Source organism: Ochlerotatus camptorhynchus, unplaced genomic scaffold (genome assembly GCF_037179485.1).
Source record: "Ochlerotatus camptorhynchus isolate MF236.1 unplaced genomic scaffold, CSIRO-AGI_Acam_v1.1 ptg000307l, whole genome shotgun sequence".
NCBI lineage: Eukaryota > Metazoa > Arthropoda > Insecta > Diptera > Culicidae > Ochlerotatus > Ochlerotatus camptorhynchus.
In genome coordinates, this window is record NW_027040795.1 from 2155440 (window position 1) to 2170413 (window position 14974).

General features: G+C 37.0%; 1 protein-coding gene across 5 annotated transcripts in view; it reads left to right on the plus strand.

The window, feature by feature from the left end:
- Shal (Potassium voltage-gated channel protein Shal) overlaps positions 1–14974 on the plus strand; it is a 635870-nt gene that overhangs the window by 272319 nt on the left and 348577 nt on the right. For all 5 annotated transcript variants that reach the window (XM_065229083.1, XM_065229080.1, XM_065229084.1 and 2 more), the window contains one exon: positions 14492–14526. The gene's annotated coding sequence lies outside the window, so the exon portion shown is untranslated. The remainder of the gene's footprint in view (positions 1–14491; positions 14527–14974) is intronic.

Here is a 14974-nt window from a genome sequence, read left to right on the forward strand (position 1 = left end):
CCCATGAAAAATCGACAATTCAGTGCCAACATTTCAAAGGGGCGTAATTGCTTTTGTAAACAATGACTTTAGTCGTCAATTTCTCGCGAATGAAATCTTACCTCTCCAAAATGACAATGCTAACTGGTAGAGGAAACATTCTTCTACCTGCTGGTGTGATTATTTTTCATGAGTGAGCTTTTATTCGTGAGAAATCGACGGCTAAAGCCATTGTTTACAAATGCAATTACACCCCTTTGAAATGTTGGCACTGAATTTTTGTCCATTTTTTTAAATGCAAATGTTACTTGGCCTTCTTCGGAGCGGCATCATCTGAGCTTCAGGCACCGGTGGCAGCCTTGCCCTTCTTGGCCGACGCAGGTCGCTGCAATCGTAGGATGGCGCTGGCACGACGTAGAGCAGCCAGACGCAGATCCCGACGGTAGCGGTTCTCGTTGACGATATTCTTCAGCTTCTACAGCAAACGACGCGGGCGGTGCTTCAGCGTCACCTTAACGATAATTCATTTTTCTTTGTTTGTAACAAAATTCACTTAATTCTATGTCTAGTAGGATTGGGTCGGATACTCGCGACTTACCCCAAGCTAGAGGGGTACATTGTCAAAGGATAGGAAAAGGGGAGGAGCTTGGGGGCAGGGATAAGTTTACATTTAACTAGCAAGTAAATTTAAAAGTAATAGTTCCGAATAAGGTAGATATTTGCTATCTCTATGCATTTGGCCTCGTGAATTCTTGATCACTGCTTGTGATTATTGAAAATAATTGATTTTATCTCTTCGACCATACTGAATTTAAGCAATGCCTACCAAAGAAGCAGCCCCATTTCTGGTAAAATTCTTTATGAAAATCACTTTATTAAGTCGGGTTTATAGCATCACTCAATTTACTGTTCACTGATTTAAATCTATCTTGAGCATTTCGTGGTCATCATTGAAAAAAATTTCCCGACGATAAACTCCAAATTTGGGAAAAAAATGATTTTCCAAATAGCAAATTTGGTTTTATCCTAGCCTTGTTCCCCATGATTAGGATTTTTAGAATGCTTTAAAACCTTGATAAAACTTCAAAACTACTTAGTCGGAAGCGATTTCAATTGGCCACCAATTTGTGCGCCAGGGTCAAGGAAAATTTGACTTCTCGGATGCACGCTACCAAGCGAAGCCGAGGCGGCCATTTGTGTAAGATACAACAGATCTCAAAGGCCAGAAGAGATTATATTTCATTGGTTATATACTTTATTGACATCCCTATGCTAGCTAACCGAGTTCTGCAGTCTGAGTATTAAGTCATCGCTCAGTCTACTACCACTACTGAGGAAAATCAAGGATCTATCATCAAGTTATTAGTTGGTGATTTGTTGTCTGATCAAGTCGTGGTTGAAAAATGCCGAGGCTCGGCTAGTTCAGTAAAGTTTATTTTGAGCAGATTGAGTTATTTAAGTTTATATTTCAGAAGTGGGATAAACTACGTCAGAGTGTTGTAGTTCAAATGTGGTGTTCCTGGCGGTAAGCTTCGAGTAGTTTATTTTCTTTGCACAAACATCGGTTTGCTATCCGTAGAAGCACTTTTCTTCATTTCAAACTATTGTGTTTGCGGAACAGATGGTGGCACAGCCATTAACGATCAATTATATTGCTTTGCGATGATTAATTAATATTACGTTTTAAAATAGTGAACATGAACTCGTCTCCAACCGAGCACGGAACGGTCAACGCCAGCTGAGGGCTGTTGAACCTCAAGATATGGGCATTGCAATGCGGGCCAATGAGGTAGAGGTTATAATCTCGGAATTCGTTCCTGACAACAACCGGAACCAGCCTGCAGAGGAATGGCTAAGTGAAATATATTCGATGACCGAAATCTTCGGTTGGGATCCCAGACGGACATTGTTGTATGCCTGTATGCGGCTTAAAGAACCTGCAAAGTTTTGGTTCGATGGATGTAAGCAGGAGCTTCGTACTTGGGAACTGTTCAAACAGAAGTTCATGGAAAATTTTCCCACTGTCATTGACACGGCTGCTATCCACAAAAAGCTTATCAACTTGAAGCGGAAGCCGTGGTATTTCCATGAAACGGTTGCCTTGGCCGAAAATAAGGTTATCCGATGAGCTAATTAAGCACTATATGATTAAGGGCCTTCCTTATGATTCCAACCGTGCAGTCATGGCACAAGATCCTGCTGATACTTTGCCGCAGTTCCTGAATGCGTTGATTTGGGTGGAACGTGTAACGAAAGACAACGAAAAACGAGACTCCGAAGTGCACGGACGGTTTGGAACTAATAAAACGCTTATCAGAAAGTCCTTGTACAACAGGCAACGTTTGGATATGTATCTTCGTAACAAGACTTCAGCAAAAGCTGGACTGGATCCAGGTCCTTCCAGAAGCACTGCTTCAATAGCAGTCAACCAGAAAAGGCAGTGTTTCATTTGTCGATCCGAGAATCACTTGGCTCGGAAATGCCCTCGTTCCAAGGTGGTACCGAACCGCTTCACCATATAAATAGTGTGGTTTACACGAAAATGGCTATCATCAAAGGCGTTCAATTGACCACTTTTATCGATCTGGGTAGCGAGCGAACACTTATAGGAGAGAAGGTAGCGAGAAGCTTGGGATTGGAAATCAAGAGTGACGCGTCGATATTAAAAGGATTTGGTGGAGGTGAGTGCAAAACAATTGGTATTGTGACAGCAAAGATTCAAATAGACAAATTCGCCAATGATATACGGATTTTGGTTATTCCCGATGACGTGATGAAATATGACCTCTTAGTTGGAGACGACTATTTCTGTAAGAAGGGTGTATCTATTGTAAAGACGTTAAATACGATAACCATCAGATGTGACAATCCTGTAATCATGAATGTGGAAGCAAAAAAAGACCCTATCAAGACGCCGTTGATAATTGACGATCTAATTGTTGAACAATCCACTACGGCCGACATAAAAACAAAACTAGTGGATCTGGTCAACCGATATCGTAATTATTTTGCAGCAGATTCAAGTGAGCTTGGTTACACAGATTTGAAACTATTCACATTCGTTGAAGGAAGAAAAAGTTGTTTGGCATGTTCCTTACAGAGTAGCTTATGGTCTGCGGGAATACTTGCAGGATTTTTTTTTGTTTATTTATTTATTTGATAAGGCTCAACCGAATTAACTTTACAGAGCCGAGAATTCTTGGTCACTATACAATACATCTTAAAAATAAAATCAAAAGGTACAACACAATAAACACTTTGTCTTCCGCTATCCAAAAAGCCTCCTCCATCAGAACTGGAGCCGCTTCCAGTGGTTTCATTGTATGGCAAATTGTTGTACGCCAACGAGGGTCAGAGCGCGTCCATTGCAGCAATGGACGCAAAACGTGGTCAGCACTCACACACTCATCACGAAACGGTTGCTTTCCAAAGTCGACGACGCATCGACCGAAAGAAATGCTGATGAAGAACAATGAGGAGGACAACACAATGGTTGCTGCGGAGAAAACAGACGATCGCGTAGCATACATCGAGAGTGGCCTGCTTTTGTCGACAGCCGAGTGAACACTGATACTTGCAGAATGAAATAAAAGATCTCCTGAAAAACAACGTCATAGCGGTGCCGCTGGTGTAATGGTATGTTTACATTTGAACGATGCCATATTCCATTCATAATGGTATTGATAGGCCTTTCAATCGAAAAATAAATCTCGTCAATATCTCCCACTCAGTTTGTTTTATTCAACTTTAGATATAGGAAACACTTCATGGAAAACCCTTTACATATGGGCCAGCCTAATCTGTCATGGATACAAATTACTAAGTGGAATTAAATGGAAAAAAATAACTTTTTTGCTATTGTGAATATTCCACTAACATCCTAATCCATAACTTTCAAGAGTAAATGATGTTCAAAATTTATTAGTGTTTATGAAAAGATGAACTGAATTGGGTTGAATGAGTTTATTTGTCTGGACCTAATACTATTTGTTCGTTTCCCTAGACTTCTATCTCATTTTTTAAACTGAGAATCAAAATGCTTCAATTATTTAATTTTTCGATTCGAAGCTACTAAACTTACAGCTCACTCCATACTTTAAGGTAACACCAAAAGCGGATTATGCCAATGTAATGTCTTCCTTAGCACCGGACTCTTTCAGATATCCTTGTGGAAGTGGTTGGAATCTAAAATGATCCAAAGGTATGCAAACCCTCATGCTAATTAAATAAGAGGATAAGGTGAAGTACCCAAATATGCTTACACTGAAAATATATCTTCGTTAATTTATTCACACTCTTTTCGTAAAAACTGATTTCGTTCATGAAACAAATGTTTCGTTAATTGTGCAAAACATTCGTATTCCATGTCACAAGGTTCAATGCCAACATTACGCATGATTCGTACATTACAAGAACGGTATTTCGTACGGACGTAAATAATTCGTGCAACAATTTGTGCACCTACCAAAAACATTCGTGCATACAAGCTATTACGAAACTATTCTTTGATTTGACGAACTGGATTCGTTTGTAGTACAATATGAGAATGACAGTCAGTAGAACTTGTTATTATTTGTGAGTGAGATTTTTAATATCGTTAAGAAAAGCGAATGTTTATAGATTTGTGAAAGACTATCATTGTCGGATTGAGACTGGAATTTCTTGAACACGATCCCCGCCATCGAGCATCATCTACTTACACAGCACCTTCAGTGTAATAAAAAAAACTCGCTGTCATCTCCAACAGCGGAGGGCACATTTTGGAGGATTCAAACTGGAAATTATTTTTTCTGAGGGTGGACAACATGACGGACGGATGCAGTCCTTTAGAGTCTACGAAATCCTAGATGGGGTAAGTAATTTACCCAACTTTTTGTGACCTGTTGGAACTAATTTTCTCTTCTGTTTCTCCGACGCTACCTGAAGATCGTTTCCAAGACGAAACAATACGTTTGCGTGATTTCCAACTACTATATGGAGTTCAATTGCCCCAGCGAATGTGCGATGGATTTTGACGTGAAATGATGGCGCACTTGAAGAAAGATCGGGCATTCTGAAGGCTACCGGCTACATCATTCTCGTAGGATGGGAAGCATTATCAAATTCCTGGAACGTGTCATCGGCCAAGAAGCAAGATTTTCGGCAATACTGGTAAAGCTCAAGCCATCTTTGATTTGAATAATCTTCCTAATTGAAAATGCACTCAATGAAGTTTTGTTGATTTCCTAAATAGACAATTTTATTTACCCACCAATGATTCGTGTGCCTTCGCGTTCTATTTCGTACAATGTATATGATTTGTTATGGGTTTACGAATGTTTCGTACAATTTGAAATACATGAGCTATTACACACGAATAATTCGTATATATTTTATAAAACATTCGTAACGAATGAGATAACGCTTCGTAAATTACACGAATGTAACGAATCAAACGATTTTATGAATTTAAACGAAACAAGCTTCGTAAAAAGAACGAATGTATTTCGTTGCAGATAACAACGAATGTATTCATGAAACAAACGAACGATTTCGTTCTATCAACTAAATTTAATTTTCAGTGTATGGGAATGTTTCTGGTGTCCCTGCGATACAGTCGAAAATATGGAATTAAGCCAGGTAATATTATACGAGAAAGTCACAAGTCACCAGGTGGATCTTAGTCCATCTTAGTTGATGAACTTGAGAAGGGGAAGCCATTCTCATTATACCAACCTTTAACAACATACCTTGTTATTGCTTGAAACTGTATACTAGACAACTATACCTTCTCCAGCAGGCTTAACAACTGTTTGTAATATCGCAACATTTGGTTCTTCATATTTTGCGTTCTAAAATTAGCCCCCCTCGTTTGATTGAAAAACTCCAAGACCCTCTGTGTCCACAACGCACTGGCAGTATCCGTGAAGCAATGTTTGCAATCAAAGAGCTTACTAAATATAGCACTTGATTTGCATATTTTCTGCCCGTGGCAAAAGAAAATGAAACCGACGAAAAAGTTTCCTCTGGATTTCCTTTTATTTATTCTCGTGGTCGTTTACCAGATCCTTGTCGCTGAGGATACCGAAAATGAAAAAGTGAAGAAGGAAATCGCTTCTGTTCTTACGTGCTCTGCGGACGGACGGACCAGTAGCTAGGGTGAGACCGGAAACAAGGGCTGCCAACAATAAAAAAGGAAGGATCAAGATTGAGATACTTAAACTTCTCCACTGACAACTATATAGGTATCCTGACTAGAAGAGCATATCAGAGAAATAACAAAATTTTAACAATAATTGATTCGAATAACTTATTGTGATATAATTTAGATCAGAGCCATCATCACTCAAAAAATATTCAAACACAAATATATCTCATTATGACACATTAAATTTTTATTATCTCTATTATTTTTTGTAACAAATTTATATCAAAATTTGATCCATTTTTGTTCAACAAACAACTAAATACTGTTTATTTAGAATAGGAACTTAAAAAAAATTGTTGTAGATAACAAATTTCCTAGAACATAAGCTTTTTTTTCTAGAATCGATTAGCAATCGATGGATACTTAAAAAATCATCATTTTGAGAAATGAATGATTAATCGTAGTTAAAGCTCTTACATAAATCTTTGATGCATACTTTAATCCCTTTGTAATAATACTTCCAATTTTACAAAAATCTATATCTCTTAGTTCTAACTCGACTTCCACATTTTCTGGCAATATATATCGATTATTTTTACTTAACTCTACGTTATGATGCTGGGGAGTCCAAACTCTTGATACCCAATCATTGATTGGTGAATTTTTCACTTCAGTGAAATGGCATATCCTGTTCAATAAGAATTTATGTGATACCTGAAGGACAGGATGATTCTTCGAGGTCTGAAATTTTATAAGCATACTGTTTTCATTTTCATACGGATACAATGACGAATCCCAAAGCGTCCCAACGTTTCGAACGGTTTTTTTGTAGGATGGGAGGTTAAATGCACATTATGCACCATATTTTTCGCTGCGTAATATTTTCAAAATACCTTATCAACAGATCTTAGTACTTTTCACATGTGGAAAGTGTGGTTTTGGATACTTTAAATTCAAGAAACTGGAATACACTTGTACTAAAAAGCATTAAATTACTCATAAACTTGGTTGGGAGCAAGTCATTGAAACAAGGGTAAATACAGTGGAAAAGTATCGTTCGCTAGCCTTCAATTTGGCATATTTGGTTATAAGTACTCCTTATTCGCCTTGGGAAGCTGCTTGGTATTCGAATAGCCTGTAGTCTTTGTTCTATCAACGGTTTATAATTTCCGATATGGTATAGTTGCGATTTGTTCTCAGCGTCTCCTTCTAGAAGTAGTTCCCATATTAGCTTCATGAGACCCATGTAGCATGTAATCTGATAATGTCAAAATCTGGAATGCCAGTGAGAACGCTCAAGCCCTTGATTCCAAGAACAGGTTCCTTCGTTTCTGAATTATGAACTTGCAACATGAGTTAGTCTGATTATCTCTAAGCTTGGATTGTTGATAGGGATAGGGGATTTGCTTGTTCATCACTTTTCCTGGGTGAAGGCACGTAGTACACTGGAATTTGCCGTTAAATTGGTTTGCACAGAGAGCTTCGCATCCACCAGCTGAATCCAAACAATCCTGTAGAACTAATATTTTGTAGTATTCTGATCCAATTGTAATTCCATCTCGAATCCGTCGAGTTTGTTGAATGAAATTCTTTTGGAACAAGACCATATCTGCGTTAAACCACAGAGCACCAAGGATGATGTTGTTTTTATCAAATCTCAACTGAGGAGGCTTTGGTATTGGAGGATTGATCGTTAGAAATAGAGAATAATGAGGTTTTTTGGTTGTGCTTTTGTATGCTGCAGTGCTGTCCTCGTTCGGTGAAAGGATGGTGAACTTGAAATCCTCACGTGACATTGTTTCCTGTACTAGAAGACTTCTGTTTATGTCACAGATGTCGTTATCAATAATGTGTTTCTCATAATCTCTCATATGTTTTAAGTATTTCAAAACGGTTTCGCAAATCTGATGCTCCAAAGAAAAGGCTACAAAAAATTCTTTTTGCGTTGAATTACAATTCGTAACAGGACACACAGTTTCTGCACTGGGTGTGCAATGATACTTTTAATACACAATATTTTAAAATTAAATGATATTGATCACTATCGAAAAAATATATCTCGATTTTACCAATATTTGCAGTTTTGGCAGAATTAAACACGATCTATTTCATACTCATTTCGGAACATCTGTTTAAAAGAATCGAAAGTTTTTGGAAGGCTGCTATCTGAGGAGATCACATCGAACAGCCATAATAAGTGCTCTACTCTATGCTGTGGTATCTTATACATAACGTAAAAATTAAGTATCATAATTAGAAGATCGTTGATCCGAATGTCTGTATTGAATTTCATGAATTGATTACACATACTGATGTGTTCCTGAAATAAACATGAAGAATATGTTTAGTGTGCAAGTTGAGACATTATCGATTGTCCACACGCTAAGATCAGTTTTCCAGACGGTTAAAATAAATCACCTAGATTGGATGTAAACTGCACTCAGCTATGGGTAAATTTTTTTAACCCGAATATGGGAACTTATGATCCATAAATTATAAAGGAGATTCGGTTGCTGTCGCAAGAATCAAAGCAAAGGATTGTCATGGACTAATGGCCCGGGTTATTTACTACTACGGCAATAAGTGATTTATGTTTGCAACAGTTTGATTCTTTGATTTTGAATTATTGTTTTAGGTTAATACCGACATCCGTCCAAGGGAAGGTCTATTAATTATGTCACGCAAATTTGTCCTATTTTCAACCCCCATCCCCCCTTTGCCACATTTGTTGTATGGACCTTTTTCTTTTGTATTGCTCTCCACAGACCGCGACCGCGACTTCTTTGCATTCATTCCCGAAGTTTCTAACAACATATCTGTCAATCAAATATGTCAACATGAAATCCTCAATGCACTAAAAAATTTGGACGCATCTAAAGGACCAGAACCTGACGGAATTGCACCTGTATTCTTGACGAATCTTTCACAACAACTTAGCCTTCCTTTAGAACGCCTTTTCAAATTGTCTCTAAAAAATGGGAAATTCCCTGAAATTTGGAAATCGTCTCATTTGGTGCCTATTTTCAAATCAGGCAAGAAATCTGACATCTGTAATTATCGTGGGATTGCCATTATCTCTTGCATCCCAAAACTTTTTGAATCAATCGTAAACGACAAAAATTTTCAGCAAGTAAAAAATCAAATTACAAACAAACAGTACGGCTTTTTTTAAGATCGTTCAGCTACCTCTAATCTTCTTGAATTAGTAACCTTCATTCTTAGCGCAATGGACAATGGCAAGCATGTGGAAGCTCTTCATACTGACTTCAGTAAAACATTTGAGCGAATCGACATACCATTATTACTCTTTAAATTGAAAAAAATAGGAATGGAATCTAGACTTCTTAATTGGCTCCAATCATACTTAACGCAACGCAAATAAACTTTCAGAACCTATTTCGGTCACCTCTGGGGTGCCCCAGGGCTCTCATTTAGGCCCAATTCTTTTTTATTTTGTACGTAAACGACATTTCCTACATACTTAAAAAAATAAAAGTTTGACATGAAGCTCTTCATGGAAATAAGTAATTCTAGTGACACAGAAGAATCCAGAATCAAATCAACTTATTCAACACTTGGTGTAGTAAAAGTCTACTCCAAAACAATGTAAAAAAAATGCAACGCAATTGTATTTAGCAGAAAAACAGAAACACCTCTTTTTGAAATATTTTTAGGCAACCAAAAAGTAGAAAAATGTAAAATTATAAGGGACCTAGGTGTGATCCTAGACTCCAAACTCACTTTTGTAGAACATTATAATACAATCATAACGAAAGCAAATAGTATGTTGGGCTTCATTAAGAGGTTCAGCTATAATTTTCAAGACCCATACACTATCAAATTATTATATATTACATACGTAAGACCTATTCTGGAATATTGTAACCTAGTATGGAATCCGTGCATTGCCATACACGAGGAACGCATAGAATCCGTCCAAAAATAATTCCTTTTATATGCCCTTCGGAAATTGAATTGGACCGCATTTCCTCTTCCATAATATAAAGCACGCTGTATGCTCATCAACTTACAAACACTCAAAGAACGCCGCGAATTTGCAATGCTTTTCTTCATCAATGACATTATTTCACATCGCATAGAATCATCAGAAATACTTTCACAATTAAACTTCTACACACCCTGTCGGCATCTAAGAACACGAAAATTATTCTCAGAAAAATCACACAGAACAAATTACGCAAAAAATGGCCACTTCAATCGAATGAAGTGACAGTATAATCTACACTGTGAAGTCATTAGCATCATTATGTCAAAAGAAGAAATTAAAACCCAACTAAAACATTATAGAAATAATGCATAGTATGTAAGTAAAACATTGTAACCATTGTATGTAGTCTACTTTGCTTGACGAAATAAATAAATAAGTCTAAAAATGGTAGAGATAGAGCTTCCTCAGAATGCTATTAAAAGCACACAAAAATGGGTTTGACATTTATGTGAAATTTCAGTATTGATCGTGACTATCTCGCGATCAGAACATTTTATCTTGAAATCTCTCCATTTAATTCTTGGCACATCTTTTATCTATCTTTTAAAATGAAAAAAAAAAAATACTAAAAATTGTTTTTTTTTAAGACTTCGTGCGTTTTGTGAACGCACATCCTTTATTTTGCATAAGAAAACGGGGTTTTTCTGTGGTGAAAAAAAGGATTTTCCTACACAGTTTACAGATTTTTGTACCAAGCACTGAAATTATCAGACGTTACCTCTATTTATGCTTTTAGATTAGCTATGTAAGTCCATCCTACTTGGAAAATTATGCTATAGAACGGTTTGTAAAATCCCGAATTTTTTGCTGATGAGGGCGAGGTAAAGCAAGCCATTCGATTGCATAATTCTCCAAGTAGGAGGAACTTACAATGCTATTTTCTTAGCATAAATAGAGGTATCTTCGAGTCTTTTGCAGTGCTAGGTATTGAAATTCGACAGTAAGCGTTGAAAAGGGCCTACTTGCAATGATTCATTCTCTTCATCGATTTTCTTTTTGCATTGCTATAGCTAAGTGAAATAATTCAAGCTGAACATTGCATTATGTCCTAAGTAACATTGACCGATTCTCTTCGTCGACTTTCTCCTTGTATCCCCTCGGCCATGTAAAGACATTCCCTGGTATTTTCAGCCAGGGTGCCTTAAAGGCACGTTATTACCAAGCCGGAGGCGGCGGGTTCGATTTCCGGTTCCCGGTTAGGTTGGAAATTCTCTCGACTTCCCTGGGCACAGAGTATCATTGTGCTTGCCACACAATTTACAAATTCATGCATTGGTATTGGCATCGAAAGCTCTCAAATAATAATTGTGGAAGTGCATTTAGAACACTAAGATAAGAGCACGCAATAAGCTAGTATACACTAAGCAATAAGCTTGAAATGCGAATAAGAAGAAGAAGAAGAAGAAAAAGAAGAAGAAAGAGAAGAAGAAGGTATTGTCAGCACGCAGATTGATGAAAGAAGCTTTTATCTAGCATCTAATACGACAAACACAACCTAATATGAAGAGGAGACAACTGGCTTCTTACTCTTTTATCTCTATCTGTATCTCTATCTCTATCTTACGCACTTCAAATCGGCCAATAACGAGCTGGTTCGCGTTTGACAGAAAAGTGGTTCGCTTTCACCCCAGTATTGTCTTCTATTCCTCTTAGAACACAACAAGAAACGGTAATGTTATACTTAGAACCTAATGCAATGTTCAGCTTGAATATCATCAGAAATTTGTTCAATGTAGTGCTGTAGCCTGTAACAGGTTGTATTGGCTATCAAAGGCAACAGCAAACGCAAGTGAGTTATTAACAAAAGAGCGAATCGATCATCGCAGTTACGCCCTTATGCATGCTCACATTCGAATTTGTAATATGTGATAGATATGTAGGCCTCATTTTTCCCATCACAGAAACGCTCCGTGTTCTTATGCCGAATAATGCATGTGCGTCTATAAAATGCAAACGAAATCTTTAAAAAACATCAATAGTATTTTTTATTTTTTTCTCAATCGGTTGATAACAGATGTACCGAGAAGAGATTTATGGCTAATCGAGATATTCCCGATCAACTACGAAATGTTGCATAACATTGGTGCAAAATTGTGCTCTCAGGTTTTGTGTGTGCATTTTTTTAGCGTTTTGGAGTTGAATCGCTGTGGAAACCTTATTTCTGATCAATCTCAGCACAACATAAAAATTTCAAGGGCACAAATATCAGCTCTCACAAAACTTATAACAAAGAAACTGGAACTTCAAGTTTGCTTCAGTGCAGTACACAAGGAGTTTTAATTTCATGAGTGATGTCACAACCGTCCAAGATTTGTGCCCTAGAAATCTTAAAGTTGGACGCTGCAATGAATCACCTGAAGAAAACCTTAATCATATTTGATTATAATTTAGTAACAAAATTTAATAGAATATATATTCGCATTTTTATGAGGTCCTGAATTTAACCAAGTTTTACTAAGTAGGAAATTCAAAATATGTACATTAGAGTGATGCAAAATTTGAAATTTTCGCTCCACAATACTTAAACGATTCCAAATCGGATCCTGACTAACCTCTCAAAATTTGAACCCATTTGGTGAGAAACTGAGATGACACAAACCATTTCAAGTTTGTATGGGAATTACTATGGTAAAACCAAGATTTTTGGTTCATTTCTATCTAATAATTCACCATATCGGTCTGCTTCAAAAGCTTTCAATTGTACTTGTAGGAAATTTTCCCAGCTACAACTTTGCTATAGACCACTTTTTGATTAAATGCAAGGATCGAAAGTTATCAATGGTTCAATGCGCTTATGTCTGATGATCATGCTCAATCAACTGCTCAGCAGGCAACATTGGTGTTTCTGGGGCATTGAATAGGACACAAAAACCATGGCTACTATGTCACACTGAAAAATACAGTGTTGCCTACAGAGCAGCTGCTTGATCTTGTCATAAGTTTACCAATCTCTTAAATAATTAATAACTTTTTCCTGTCTCGTTCTACATAGAAACGATTTTAAGCAAAGTTGTAGCTGAAAAATTTTTCTATAAGAATGGCTATCGAACTGTTTCGCAGCTCAATATGGAAAAAGACCAAAAGGCAATGAACAAAAAGTTAAGATTTCCTATAGTAATTTACATGTAAACTTCAAATGGCTTGTGCGAAGTCTGTTTCTAACCAAATGAGTTGTAACTTTGGGAGGCTAATCAGGACCCGATTTGAAACCATTTAACCACTGTGGAGCGAAAAAGTCAAATTTTGCATCAGTCTAATGTACATACGACCGAAATCATAGGTTACTTCTACTGTATTTTAAATCAGTATCTAGATAAATGCACGAGAATTTCACTACACCACTTAACGTAGTCTACGTCAACCATGCGGTCGTGTCCTATACACAACTCCACCAATTTTTTTTTATAGGATTGTTACATACTATGTTATTTCTTTGTTAAGACTGGAGTAAATTATGTCATAAATTTAGATATTTAACAGCACCCTGCATCTAGTTTACAACAATCGTTGTTAAAGAAAACAGTATAACAACGTAACACATGGTGATGCAATCTTGTTATTTCCATCTAGTCGGGTAGCAGCGGAAAAAATTGCCGTGCATTTTTTGGTGGAGCAAAAATGAAGAATAATTTAATTAACATAAATTTTAGCCTTCTGGTGCTTATGTAGCGATAAATCTTTGAGCTCGTACAGTTTGACCAGGGCCAGAAGTGGCCACTATAAGTTTGCATTTACTGTAGCGTACTTTGTGAGCTTTGCTGGTTTATTTCAGGAACTGTTGTGCAATATGATCTACTGAAAGTATGTATGTAAATGTGCGATGCAGATTGATTTCATTTGCACTTAGATTTTCAGTCAAATAAAACAATCTCGCCGAGCTACTAGGCTGGTGAAAAAGTGTCTAATTCTATGAATTTTGTTACCAAAAAATCAATTCATCACCCTAAACAAAACTGTCCAACTACCAAACTGATCCAGGGATAGTCTTCCTTTTACAACCAACGCGTGAGCCCTAAAAAGTGTATGATTCCTTAGCACTCTAGAAGAAACAGTCCACGTCAAGCTGAGAGTAACTGAGACCAAAGATAAAGCTTTGCTCCAACTTTGTTGGCTATTATATGGAATTACGCTCCGTGGCACTGAACCGTGCTGGTTATTTCTGTGGAACCGTTCTGAGCATCGCAATCATCTTTACAACCACAATTTCCCCACTCTTGGTTGTCCTTGAATTTTGCGTAAAAGTAAACTTTATAGATTGTTGTGTAACCGGGTAAGATTCTTCATTTAGCTCAACTTTGTGTTTGTACAAGCTATTCGAGCAATGTGGTGGTCCATTTCTTCTTACGATTGTTTCAATTCTTTTGATATATTTTCAGGACTGAAACTTGAGGCCAACAAACAATGACTGATGGTAAGTGATCAAAGAATGCCGTCTCTTTCTTGTGGTTATACTTTAAAAGTTATGGAGCTAAGCTACTTTAAATTTGAAGTATTAAAGAATTGTAATACATCATTTTAATCTATCCGCGGAATAATTATATTTTTATGCTAACATGAATTTATCATAGAAATGTTAAAATCGTGTTCAAATTGCGTTGAAAACTAACTCGAGTAAACATGGCTGTGAAAACAAAGATTTCTGTGAATGTTTCATAATGGACAGTGACATAATTAAAAGAATTCCTTTCAATAGGACATGATAATGTCAAATAACCATGTAGACGAAGAAAAAGAACATAAAACTAGGGTGGATATTATTTTTTTAGGCTTTGTACGCTTCTGAAGCGAGCGTTTGACCGGATCTCAACTTAGTGTTCTAGATGCACTTCCACAGTTATGAATTGAGAGCATTCTATGAA